Source organism: Delphinapterus leucas, chromosome 3 (genome assembly GCF_059928025.1).
Source record: "Delphinapterus leucas isolate spDelLeu-1000000601 "Yukka" chromosome 3, BTC_Dleu_Yukka2, whole genome shotgun sequence".
Lineage (NCBI taxonomy): Eukaryota > Metazoa > Chordata > Mammalia > Artiodactyla > Monodontidae > Delphinapterus > Delphinapterus leucas.
In genome coordinates, this window is record NC_143131.1 from 153,353,858 (window position 1) to 153,366,641 (window position 12,784).

Below are 12,784 nucleotides of genomic sequence, written 5' to 3' on the forward strand. Positions count from 1 at the left end.
CATCAATTATTTTCCTCCTTCAGAACTATTTTCCTCTCTTTGACGACTTGATAAATCTTTACAACCAAATTCTACCTCACTTATTCAAATTACTTTTCTTCAAAGGCACTACCGCTCTGTCTTTGTAATCATTTCCTTATTCCCCAAAGGAGTTTAAGACTCCAACATCAACTACAGACATACATAAGTAAGTGCCCAGATTAAAGAGCAAAATTTCAAGCCAGGAGCCAAGTTTGATACTAATATCCGTGTCATTCAGAAAGGGTCAGGAACTGGGGTAGCAATAGTAGTCTATTCATTTATTTTCATTCACTCAATGTATTCAGTGCTATAATTCATTCAGAGCTATATTGATTAAGTACCCGTGTTGTGTCACCACTGTTCTGGACGCTCTGGTGGGCAAAACCGAAGTGGCATTTTTGGCAGATTGTGTTTCTCAACAGAGTCATACCCACATGTCCCTCTCATCATGTAACTTTGACATTTCCACCATAGAGGGATGAGGGCCTATGTTCTTTCCCCCTGAATGTGGATGCACTTGCAACTATGGCAGAAGTAACGTTATTTGACTCCTGAAGCTAGATTTACAAAGCCACACAGTCTCTGCCTGGTACTTCTGTGACACTCACGAGTGGCAATAAGTTACTATGTAAGTAGTCTGACTGCTCTGAGGTGGTAGCCATGCTGTAAGGAAACCCAAATAAGCAGCCAGCAAGAAATGAGTACTCCAGTTTTGATTGAGTTCACTACCAAAAGCCATCACCACCTTGCCAGCCACATGAGTGAGCCATCCAGAAAGTGGATCTCAGCCTCAAGTCAAGCATGGAGCAGAACAAGTCATCCCCACAGAGCCCTGCCCGAAATGCAAATTCCATAACTACTGTTGTTTCAGTCACTAAAAACAGTCACTAAGTTTTGGAGTGGTTTGTTACTCAGCAATAGATAACTGCTACATCCCAGACCTCAGAATACTTACAGCCTACAGTGGAAGATACAAAATGTTACCAACTTACATCTCTATGACATACTGTGATATACACCCTGTTGTCATATAGTTCACTCTGTTTGGGTCAGTGGGGTAAGAACAAACACCCTAGGAAGCCACACTTCCAACTGAAACTTCACCTTTGTATGAAAGAGAAAGAGCTGTTTCTTCCTCATAAACTTCACTGCCATTTTCTGGAACACATGGCATATAAATCCAGGATCATCACGAGCATGAGAGTTATGTTTGCAATTCAGTTACAGCTCTAGCCAAAACCTTGACATTCAGAAGGCTCCACAAAGTCAAAGTCCAGGAAACCAGAAAATAATTTAACCCCTTTTGCCAGAACACTCTTCCTAAACCTTAATATAATCATGGACTATTAATCCCACTGCTGGGAAGCTTTCTTTTTAAACTACCACACCTGGAATCTAATGATAATGATGATGTTCCTACTCTATTGCACCTACTACTGATAATAATACATTTATTGATCGATTACTACTACTAAATATTTTACTAAGCATTGAGTATACATTTTCTCACTTAATCAGCAAGTAACCCTATAAGATAAATGCTAATGTTATCAACATTTCATGGAAAAGGAAATTGAAGCATAGTAAAGTGAACTCAGTTGCCCAAGGCCACCCAACGTGTGAGCAGTGGTATTGTGTTTGAACTCAGATAGCTTCAACCCACAGCCTGTACTCTTAACCACTGTGTACACTGTCCTCTTTTGTACTACGGCAATGCCTTTCTCGGTTTACTCATCTTAACTGCCCAATTGATAGCAAGTTCCTGAGGGCAAGAATCAAGTCTTAGTCATATTTTATCTGTATAACCAATAATGAAGTGCCTGGTAAAAGTATGTTTGGTGCTATGTAAATAGACATTACATAAACCCATGATGGGATGAACTGTATAAGTCACTTCTCCTTCCTGGTAATATCCTTAACAGGAAGGTGAGGTGATTACAGTAGGTAGTCAGAAATATCCGTTTCAGCTCTGAAATTCAATTATTCTCTGACCTCTACTACCTTTTTTTTTAAAAAAAAAAACAAAACCCTTCACCCTTAACATTTTTTGAAATTTATTTTATTTATTTTTGGCTGTGTTGGGTCTTCGTTGCTGCGGGCGGGCTTTCCCTAGTTGGGGCGAGTGGGAGTTACTCTGCCTTGCAGTGCATGGGCTCCTCATTGCAGTGGCTTCTCTTGTTGAGAAGCATGGGCTGTAGGTATGTGGGCTTCAGCAGTTGTGGCACGTGGGCTCAGTAGTTGTGGCTCACGGGCTCTAGAGCACAGGCTCCATAGTTGTGGTGCACGGGCTTAGTTGCTCTGCGACACGTGGGATCTTCCCGGACCAGGGATCGAATCCATGTCCCCTGCATGGGTAGGCGGATTCTTAACCACTGCACCACCAGGGAAGTTCTGACCTGTACTACCTCTAAGTGAGGCAGGAACTGAGAATTTTCATTGCCTTACCCCTAGACTAGAAAATAAGATGTTTCATAGGGTTGTACTGAGACTGGCTTCTCCTCTTAGCATTGGGATTTCCTGTGCTACTTTAATGAAAGAGTTCATTCTCTACAGATCCTTGAGAGTCACTCAGTTGAAAGAGTCAGTCACACCTTTGTTCCTAGAGATTGGGGGAGAAACAGAAAATTCCTCAAGGCCCACAGGGCTTGGCAGTTCTTAGGGGAGACAGAGATCAAGGTTGGGATGCCATTATCACTCTTTGGGTCTCTTTGGTCCTCAGGAACGACCCATTCAAGGCCTCCTCATCACAAGGTAAGAGAAATGAGAAGCTGAAGCTCCTTTTGCAAGGTGGCAAAATGAACTCCACATTTTATAGCCTAGTTCTTGGAATTTGATGTATAAATGCTGTGGAATGCTGAGTCGGCTTTAGGAGGGAGATGATCTACCTCTGCTACCTAGTTTAATTTTGCTTTTTGTGGGGGGAGGGGAAGAGGAGGGAGGTATTAAGTTCATTGCCAAGCAAAATTACTCAGCACAACCCTCCCTATTTGAGCTCTCACAAATGAGAGGCATGGATCTCTGCCTCAGATTCTCTGCTCCACTTAGGTGTCAGAGACATCACATCAAAGCCTTTTACTTTTCCTCTCAGAAATGCTTGTATTTTTCCCCTGTGACATCTACTGACTACTCTCTCATATAATTTACCTGGACTTCCTGGGTTGTAATGTTTTACTATTTCCCCAGCAATGACTTTAGAAAAGCATTTTGTTACCTACAGGACACAGTTCATGCCCTCCTTTTCTTACTTATAGTCTTGCCAAGTTGTCTGTAAAATGAGTCATTTCCCTTACTCACTAACATGGTAAAATGAAAGTTGCCATCTTTGGCAGGGAAGGAAAATAGCCTAAATGGGTAGAAACCGTGTTTGACTAAAGGGTTAATATATGGCAGTTTGACACTACAGATATTTAAACATTTTCCCTGTCTGTAACCACAAGTATTATATTACATTCCTATTGGATCTGCCTACAGTAGTACTTGGCTCTCTTTTCTTCATGTGTTAAATATACATTTCCTTTATAGCTAACAGTTTGGTCAACTCCTGGAATTTATATCTCTTCTATGAGCCTCACTGCTCTGTGATTTCCTGGGGACCACTCCTAGACTCATCTTACTACTCATCCTAGTGGACCCTTGTAAATATTGACCCTTGGTATCTGTCATTACAGTGATGATCGACACAAGCAGGCACTTCTGCGAGCCTGCCAAGACGACTCATTCTCCCAGGGTTACCCAACTGCCTTGCTCACATTGGATGTTGGCCAATTTCCTCCAAATCAATGTGGGAGAGCACCAAACTTCTATTTTTTGTCCCTCCTTTGTTCTTTGACAACAGCGTCTAATGACCACACTCTCCCTCCTCTGTTTCCATGGCTAGTAACCCTGAGGTCACTTTGACTCAGATTCTTTCTTTGAGATGAACATTAGTCAGACTGTTAGGAATTCATGTATGTATAGCTTGGCAAAGAGGTATATAGAACATTGGAATGACAGTCACACACCGTCCTGGGCTTTTGGTTTCCCTTATTACTTTCAGTCTGCCTCACTGTGTGGAAACACTGAGCTCCCTGCTTCTTTCTAACCTTCAATGGTTTGGTATCTTTGATTGCTTAGTCTCCTTATAAGATCTGAATCCACAAATCTCCTCTTTTACACCTGTCATGAAGAATTACAGCATTTTTGAAACATGCAAATAGTCTCTTTACTGCTTGGCCTCCTTCCAAACCTCTACCTTCCTTTCTTCCATTTATTCATTAGACATTTATTGAGCACCTATTATGAACTGGTATTGTTCCACATACTGTAGCTAACTTGTTCTACAAAAGAAATGAGATTCCTGGTGCTTATATTTCTGGAAGGCAGGGAAAGGAGGGACCAGAAAAAAGAATAAACTATAAACAAGATAACCATTGAAGAGATGAATTAACTAACAGCAATTATAAGGGGTAAATGTAATAGAGAGTGACTGGGGGCGGTAGGACTATCAAAGAAGATTTCCGAGTTCAGATGAAATGATCCTGAGAAGGAAGGGAGGAGTTCCATATTTGAAAGAATCTAAGATAGTAAATCTTAGAAGTTCTTATCACAAGAAAAAAAAATTGTTTGTAACTGTGTAAGGTGACAGAGGGTAACTAGACTTATTATAGTGATCACTTAGCGGTGTATACAAATACTGAACTATTAGGTCATACACTTGCAACTAACACTGTACGTCAGCTTTACCTCAATAACAAAAGGAGTTAGTCATGCGACCAATGTTTTACAATAAGAACATATTTCGGGCAAAGGGAACAGCATACTCTGTGATGGGAAAAACTTAGCCAGACAAAAGAACAGAAATAATGCAATAAAAATGGTTGAACCAAGCATAAGAGCAGGAAGGCATTGCATCTCACCCATATTACCAAAGGTTAAACAAAGAATTAGTAACGATAAAGATGACACTGATCATTTACTTCTTCTATTCATTTGTTTCAGTGACACGTGAAGGAACTCAGCTTAACCCATTAGATACTGAACCAAAAATCTGTGAGACTGCAATCAGGCAACCAATTCAGTACATCTGGTTCTGTTGTGTTACCTCAGCCTGTCCTTCCTTTCCAACTTTCTTTCATAAGAATATATCTTTGAATTCTACAGAAACATGAGTGTGGGATATAGCATAACACCAAATTTTGAGAATTAGGAGATAGAAATATATGCACATGTGTTCCAAGAAACAAGCACAAGACTATTTAGAGTTATGCTATTCATATCAGTCAGACGAACAAATGCCATTTATTCTAAAATGGATTAATTTTAGAATACTTACAGTAGAATAAATTGTGATACATTCATACAATAGAATGAAAATGACCAAGGTAATGCTACAAAAAAGAACATGAATTACTATCACAAATGTTGAGTTGTGTGAAAGAAGATAGACATAAAGGCATATACACTACTACAAATCAGTTTATCTGAAGTTAAAAGTACATTTTAAAACATCATTTTTGTTTGTTTTTGCGGTACGCGGGCCTCTCACCGCCGCGGCCTCTCCCGCCACGGAGCACAGGCTCTGGACGCGCAGGCTCAGCGGCCATGGCTCACGGGCCCAGCCGCTCTGCGGCACGCGGGATCCCGCCGGACCGGGGCACGAACCTGCGCCCCCCGCATCAGCAGACGGACCCCCAACCACTGCGCCACCAGGGAAGCCCTAAAATACATCATTTTTGAATGCATGTGAATGTGTAAAACTATAAAGAAAAGCTAAATTATAATCATGACCCTCAGAAGAAGGGCAGTAGGGAGGGGGGAAGGAATGGAGTCAGAAGTAGGCTGGGCTGCTCAGCAAATCTGGGAAGCAAGCAATTATCCATTTCTTGACCTGAGTGGCATTACATACGTGTCTTTTTTCTTTTTTCTTTTTTCTTTTTTTTTTGATAAATCAGTGACCTACATATCTTTTATTATAGACTCATCCTTAAGGATACTAAATTTCACAATAAAAATTGGTTAAAAGTAGAGAATAACATAGTTCCTAGTATACACTAAATATTCCATTCATTTAAAAAGATGGTATTATTAGTTTGGATAAGACATTTCTCCTTACCTGGAGAAGGATTAGGTGAAATGTTTTCTAAATACCCTGATAGCTCAAAGGAAAAAAAAAAACACACACCTATTTTAAGAAACAGTTTAGGGACTTCCCTGGTGGCATAGCAGTTAAGAATCTGCCTGCTAATGCAGGGGACATGGGTTCCATCCCTGGTCCAGGAAGATCCCACATGCCGCGGAGCAACTAAGCCCATGCACCACAACTACCGAGCCTGCGCCCTAGAGCCCGTGAGCCACAACTACTGAAGCCCGTGCACCTAGAGCCCGTGCTGCACAACAAGAGAAGCCACCGCAATGAGAAGCACGCACACCGCAATGAAGAGTAGCCCCTGCTCGCTGCAACTAGAGAAAGCCTGCGCGTAGCAAGGAAGACCCAACGCAGCCACACATACATACATAAATACATAAATATACATATATATATTTATATATATATAAAAGAAAGAAACAGTTTAACCTACTGAGTCTACTAGCCTACTCTGTACACAGTTCCCTCGGTGTAACATGAAATCCAGATTTATGTTTGTACAAACTAACATTTGGAAATAAGCATTAATAAATAAAAAAATATAATTCATCATTGCTAGAGTAATTTAGATCTTACTGTGTGTTCCATAGCCATTGAATTTCTATTTTGCCTTTCTTTACATGTGCATAACTAATAGACTCATTGCAATAGTTTTTGTCTGTTTTCCCTGCTACTTTAACAACTGAATGGAGGTAGGGCCCTTTCTTGTTTTAATGACTGTAGAATCCTTGGAATCTGCAGTACTATGTGGCACACAGCGGGCAGTGAAGAGTGTTCTGTGGTTCTACTGATTCAAGTTATCCTATCACAGGGCTCACGGTACTTTTAGAAGTGAAAAGTAATACTAGCTGTTAGAACAGATGCACGCAAAAAAAAAAAAAAAAGAACAGATGCACGCAAATTCTCAGTGACGGATAGTAGCTTTACTGGCAGGGTCTGAAACAGTGGTGCTCCTGTGTCACTAGTGATGGGGGCACAATGAGAAATCCTGGCAGAGCCTCCATCACCAGCGACACACAGGAGCACCACCGTTCCAGACCCTGCCAGTAAAACTATTATTAACTATTACAGTTTGGTTGAGCCTGCAAAAACTACTCAATTGACTTTTTTCACCCAGCCTTATACACCCTTCCCCACCAGAAAGCAGGTGAAGGAAAGATATTGAATCGGCATTTGAAAGGACTTCACTTCTCTCCTTTCCAAGCCACCCTTCAGTGTGACCAATATCAGTGATTACTTTATGTTATGAAACTAGAGAGTAAACATTTAATTTATGTTTTTGTTTGGTTGTGAAGACGTAGATGTACACACACACACATACACACACACAAAGAGAAAGAGAAAGAGAGAGCGAGAGAGTACTTGCAAGAGTGTTTTAGAGAATGTCTCAAAACATTCAACATTCAAAACAGAGAACAGTTCTGCTGGAAGATTAATATTCATTCTCACATAGTGCTGGGTAAGTTTGAAATTAAAACCTCAATTCCTTGATTCATATCAATAAAGGGATATTTCCAAGAAGCTCTTTTTCACATCAAAACCTTAATTTGTCAAAGCAAACAATGTCCTTCTTTTTGCAAATGCTTATTACCTTTTCAGACTATTCCTAAACTGCACATTCTTTCTTATTAAAAGTCAGCTACAGATATGTTGGCCATTCAAGACAGATGCTGACATTTTAAATTTTCTAATAGGTTACCTTCAAGCGCTGAGTGATCACCAAGAACTGGAAATGGTGGATAATCTGCCTCTGTGATTCCAGACTAGAGCTCACAGAACCTTTGGGTAATCAACATATAGAACAGCATCACAGCACTGGGGTGGTTTAAACATGGACAAACTGGCATAGGTAATGTGGTTGAGAATCAAATCACTGAAGTACTGGAGATTAAACAGAATTAATGAATATTATGCTGCAGTCTCCATAAATGAGCCAACAAATATGCAGCAAAATCCTGAACTGCAGCCTTGAAATAAGGAGCTTAATGTAATTCCATGTTTATTGGTTTGCCTAGAAACTAACTTAGAAGGGGGTTGGGCAGGCAGGACTACAAAACGTGAAGGGTTCATAGGTTTAATAAGGAAATTATTAACTCTGAACTGCGTGGCGATGTGAGATATAAGTTCTCCAGTGTTCTCCTCTTCCACAAGCCCCTTAATATATTAGAAGGCAAGGTTAGAGGGCATGCAGAGAGGTTGCTGTACAATGACAGAGCAGTGCTTAGGGCTCCAGACAATCATGGACAGCAAATGTCATCATATTCAAACCTGCCGTCATTGCAGCCAGAGATTATCTCCCCTTCTTGACAAACTGCATCTGTGGGTAAAGCTTGCTTATTGATTTTTCCTAAAATATCTTTCTCGAAACATACTGCTTAGGACTTGGTTATTACATGAGAAATTTCACCAGTTAATTAGATTACTAAGGATGCTAAACATTTAAAAAAGGACAGGTAGGGGATGGGAGAGAGGGTTAGAAGACAGTTGAATAGCTCTTATGATAAGAAAATTAACAGGCTGTGAAATGGGGCATGTGACTTCATTCAAAAGCCTTTTGGAAGAGGAGGGATTAGTTTTTAAGTTTTAATTGCAAACCACAATGTCTTAAGGAGTCACTGATATCACTCATGTCAGAATCCCTGTCGTTAGTTCAGCTTCTTGTTTTTATTCAGATATAGAAACTGAAGAGCTGATGCCCAGGTGGCAATTGAAGAGGTATCATTTTAGCATTTCCTCTAAAACCATTAAGATTTACTCTCACTTTTAGCCCTCTCACTTTTAGCACAGTGCACACGCAGTGCACATGCAGTGCACACACAGGAGACATCGTGCTTTAGCATCTTAGCTTGAAAGAGCTGCTCAGGGAGGACATATTTTCTCCTAATTATTCTTGACAGGTATTAGGTCAGATTAATTATTTTAAAATTCACCTGAACAACAGCGTCTTTGCTAATTACTTCAGGGCATATACGTAATTCATTTACAACAGGGAAAAAAGGAAAAGACTAGGGGAGAATTCAAACCCTGACCCCTTTGGTGGACAATGCATAAAAAGAGGTCCCTTTGTGACCTAAAAGGGGGCATAGGGAGCAGAGAGTATCTGGAGCCTTTACTTCAGAACGAGGATAAATGTTTCTTTATATAAATATCCCTATTTATATATTTATGTGTTTTAAAGTATCCATATTTAAATTATTTTTTAAAGATACATTTGAAACTAGTTTAGAACATATATGTCAGAGTAAGACAGTGAGTGGTTAAGAACATGAATTTTAGAGAAAAGATTTTCCCAGCTCAACCTCTTGCAAGCTTTGCGACCTTGGGCAATGTACATACCTCTTGAAGGTTCAGGTTGTCCTTGTTAAACTAATAATAGCATTTAGCACCTACCTTACGGCTTGTTGTAAGAATTAAAATATGAGATATGTAAACCACAGCATGTGACAAAGAGTAAGTAATATTTGTTAGGTATTATCATTTCTACAGAAACATAGGAAATTAAATAAATGTTTGCCTAGACACTTTGAAGCTAGTCCTAAAAATTACCTTTAAAATGAATTATACCTGTTGGCTTGAACTGCATTAGAAAAGCCCCTTTAAATTTAGGTTCAAATTTCTACAGGGAAAGATGGATTAAAATATTTCAGTAGACTAAATATCCATTGATATTAAGCAAAAGTCAAAACTGTCCAGGGGCTCTCAGGCTGATAGGAGAGTGTTAGTGCGTATGACTTGTCCAGGCCCTACTCAGGTCTCTGAAAGCATTTCGAAACCATTGATTTGTCAGAGAAGCCCAAAGGAAGATTTTTTATATGAAATCTCCTAATATTTAAATGCTTGCTCAGAGGTTTTTTAATAATCATATGAGACAAACTTATTCTCACATCGGTTTTTATTAACTGAAGAATTCTAGGGTAAATTACGGATTTGGGAACTCATAATCCAGCATTTAGATACATATAAACTGAAGACTAATTTTGCTGAGAAAACAAACTAGGTTCAGCCTCTGTTACAAAGGATCGTTTTGATTTCCTTTTCAAATACTAGAATATATTTACAGCTTAAAAATTAGATGGAATAGAAGCCATTAAAATTGATGACATTGAAGGAAGGAAATAGTAGAAATATTTTCCAAATGCAGACCCAAGTTGAAAATACAACTTGTAACACCATCTGCATCAGCGCCATCTATTTTGTTGCCTAACACATATGTTAACATCGTTGTCACTACTTTAATTTACACATCTCTCTTGAAAAACAACTGGATACTGAAGAGAATGCACGCCTCACCAGGCATGTGAGGCAGAAGTCTGGATGGTGCTAATCACATGTGGCCAAGAAGACGCTTTCTTACTTTCCATGAAGGAACTGTGTGTCTTAACACTATCATTAATCTACAAGGACAAAATGTGAATAGAATCCTTTGACTATTTTAGGGTGAAACTCAGCTATTACAGTGAAAAAAAAAGGAAATAAATGTGCTTAGGGTGGGGTGGGAAAAAGAATGCAACTATCTTAAATTGCCAAATGGCTGATTGGAATAATCATCAGGTACTGGCCATTCCTGGTGTTGTGTCGTCTCTTCTCCAGAGTAACAAACGCTCGTGAGATACTGAGTCTGAGGAGGTCACAGATGCCCACATTTCTCCTCATTGAGGAGGTAGCTGAGTTGGTTGGATGTGAATAAAATGCTCAGAAACAGAATAATTAAAACAATAACAAGACTTCCCTGGTGGTGCAGTGGTTAAGAATCCACCTGCCAATGCAGGGGACAGGGGTTCGAGCCCTGGTCCGGGAAGATCCCACATGTCGCAGAGCAACTAAGCCCGTACACCACAACTACTGAGCCTGCGCTCTAGAGCCCGCGAGCCACAACTACTGAAGCCCACAAGCCTGAAGCCCGTGCTCCACAACAAGAGAAGCCACCGCAATGAGAAGCCCACGCACCACAACGAAGAGTAACCCTGGCTCGCCACAACTAGAGAAAGCCTGCGTGCAGCAACTCAGACCCAACGCAGCCAAAGATAAATAGCTAAATTAATTAATTTTAAAAAATAAAATAAAATAACAACAGGCGCCCTATTATCTTTGCGGAAATGAAAGAGGCAAACAGATTTTCGCTCATTCTGTTTTTGTTTCTCAGGGGTAAATAAGCGGTAGCTGGCTTTGGGTAAGAGCTAGCTTTCCAGAGTGAGGAGGCTCACCCGAGAAAAGGCTAAGCTTTTCAGTAAAAAGGAGATTTAAGCTTCTTTTACTTCACAGCCTAATGTTTTTGTTAAACTCTATTACAGTACCTAGGTCCCCAAATAATTTTGGGTTGAGTTATAGGAGCAGAAGGGGTAATAGGTCAAGAGTTATGAGGGTGTTTTCTCATGTAAATGGTGGTTTGATATTGTTGGTATGATACATATATTTACCTCGTTGTGTTATGATTAATACAGAGAGAGTGTATAGGGCGGTAATACTGTCTTAGCCCCTGTGAGGATAATAGTGATATTGGACTAGAAGAAAGATATTACTACAAATAGTTCTCTGATTAAGTTGATTGTTGGGGGCAGGGCTAGGTCTGTAAGATTTACTAGTAGTCATCATGTTGCCATTAGTGGAAGAAATGTTTGTAGACCACGGACTAAAATTATGTTTCAGCTATGAACACGCTGATAATTTGAATTTGCCAGGCAAAATAATATAGACGATGTGAGGCTGTGGGTGATTATTAGGGCCCTAGTTCCTATGGAACTTGAAGGTGTTTGGGTAAGAAGAGCTACTATGACAAGTGACACGTGCTTAACGGAGGCGCATGTGATGAGCTAGTTTAAGTCTGTTTCGTGCAAGCAGATTGAGCTCATTATAATTACTCCTTAGAAGGACAATATAAGGAATGGGTACCCTACATACTTTGCTAGGGGTTTCAGGATTATTGTGATTCGTAGCCACCATGTTTGCGTTGTAGGGCTGCAAGAATCATAGATCAGGCGATAAGGGCTTCTACGTGCATTTTTGGCATCATAGGTGTAACCCATAAAGGGGTATTTTTACTATAAAAGCCACTTTACACACTAATCGTGTGAAAATATGGGATCAAAAGTTAGATATTGTTTGGGCTCAGTACTGCATTGTTAAAAAGTTTAGCGAGCCTGTAGTATTTTGGATAGACATTAGTGCAACTAGAAGTGGAAGGGATGCCACTAGTGAGTAAAATAAAAAAGTAGAGTCCTGCATTAAGCCGTTCTGTTTGGTTTCCTCATCAAGTAATAATAACTAATGTTGGGACTTGTGTTGCTTCAAATCAGCTGTAGAATGGAATCATTTCCATGGCCTTGAATGTTAAGATTAAGAATATATGTACTATGATTAATATAGTAATAGACAGTTTGTTTGCTTTTTTCCCAAGCCAGTGATTCTTTAGGTAGCTGGAATTGCCTAGCTCTGAGTGTTAGTGGTAAGAGTCATGCCGTTCGAGTTGGTAAAGGTGCTGACAGAGGGTCAGAGAAGATTAAAGTTAAGGCTGCTGTTAGAAAGGTAAAGACTAACAAAACTAATTAGTATGCTGTAGGTTGTGGTGTGAATTCAAATTATATTGCTTTTCGATAAACGTGTTAGTGGCATGAATATAATAGTTAGAACAGTAATTTTAAC

At 39.8% G+C, this 12,784-nt stretch overlaps 1 long non-coding RNA gene across 2 annotated transcripts in view; it reads right to left on the bottom strand.

The window, feature by feature from the left end:
- The window catches only part of LOC149749792 (uncharacterized), a 72,221-nt gene that overhangs the window by 19,622 nt on the left and 39,815 nt on the right, over positions 1–12,784 (bottom strand). The gene's annotated exons all lie outside the window — the stretch shown is intronic.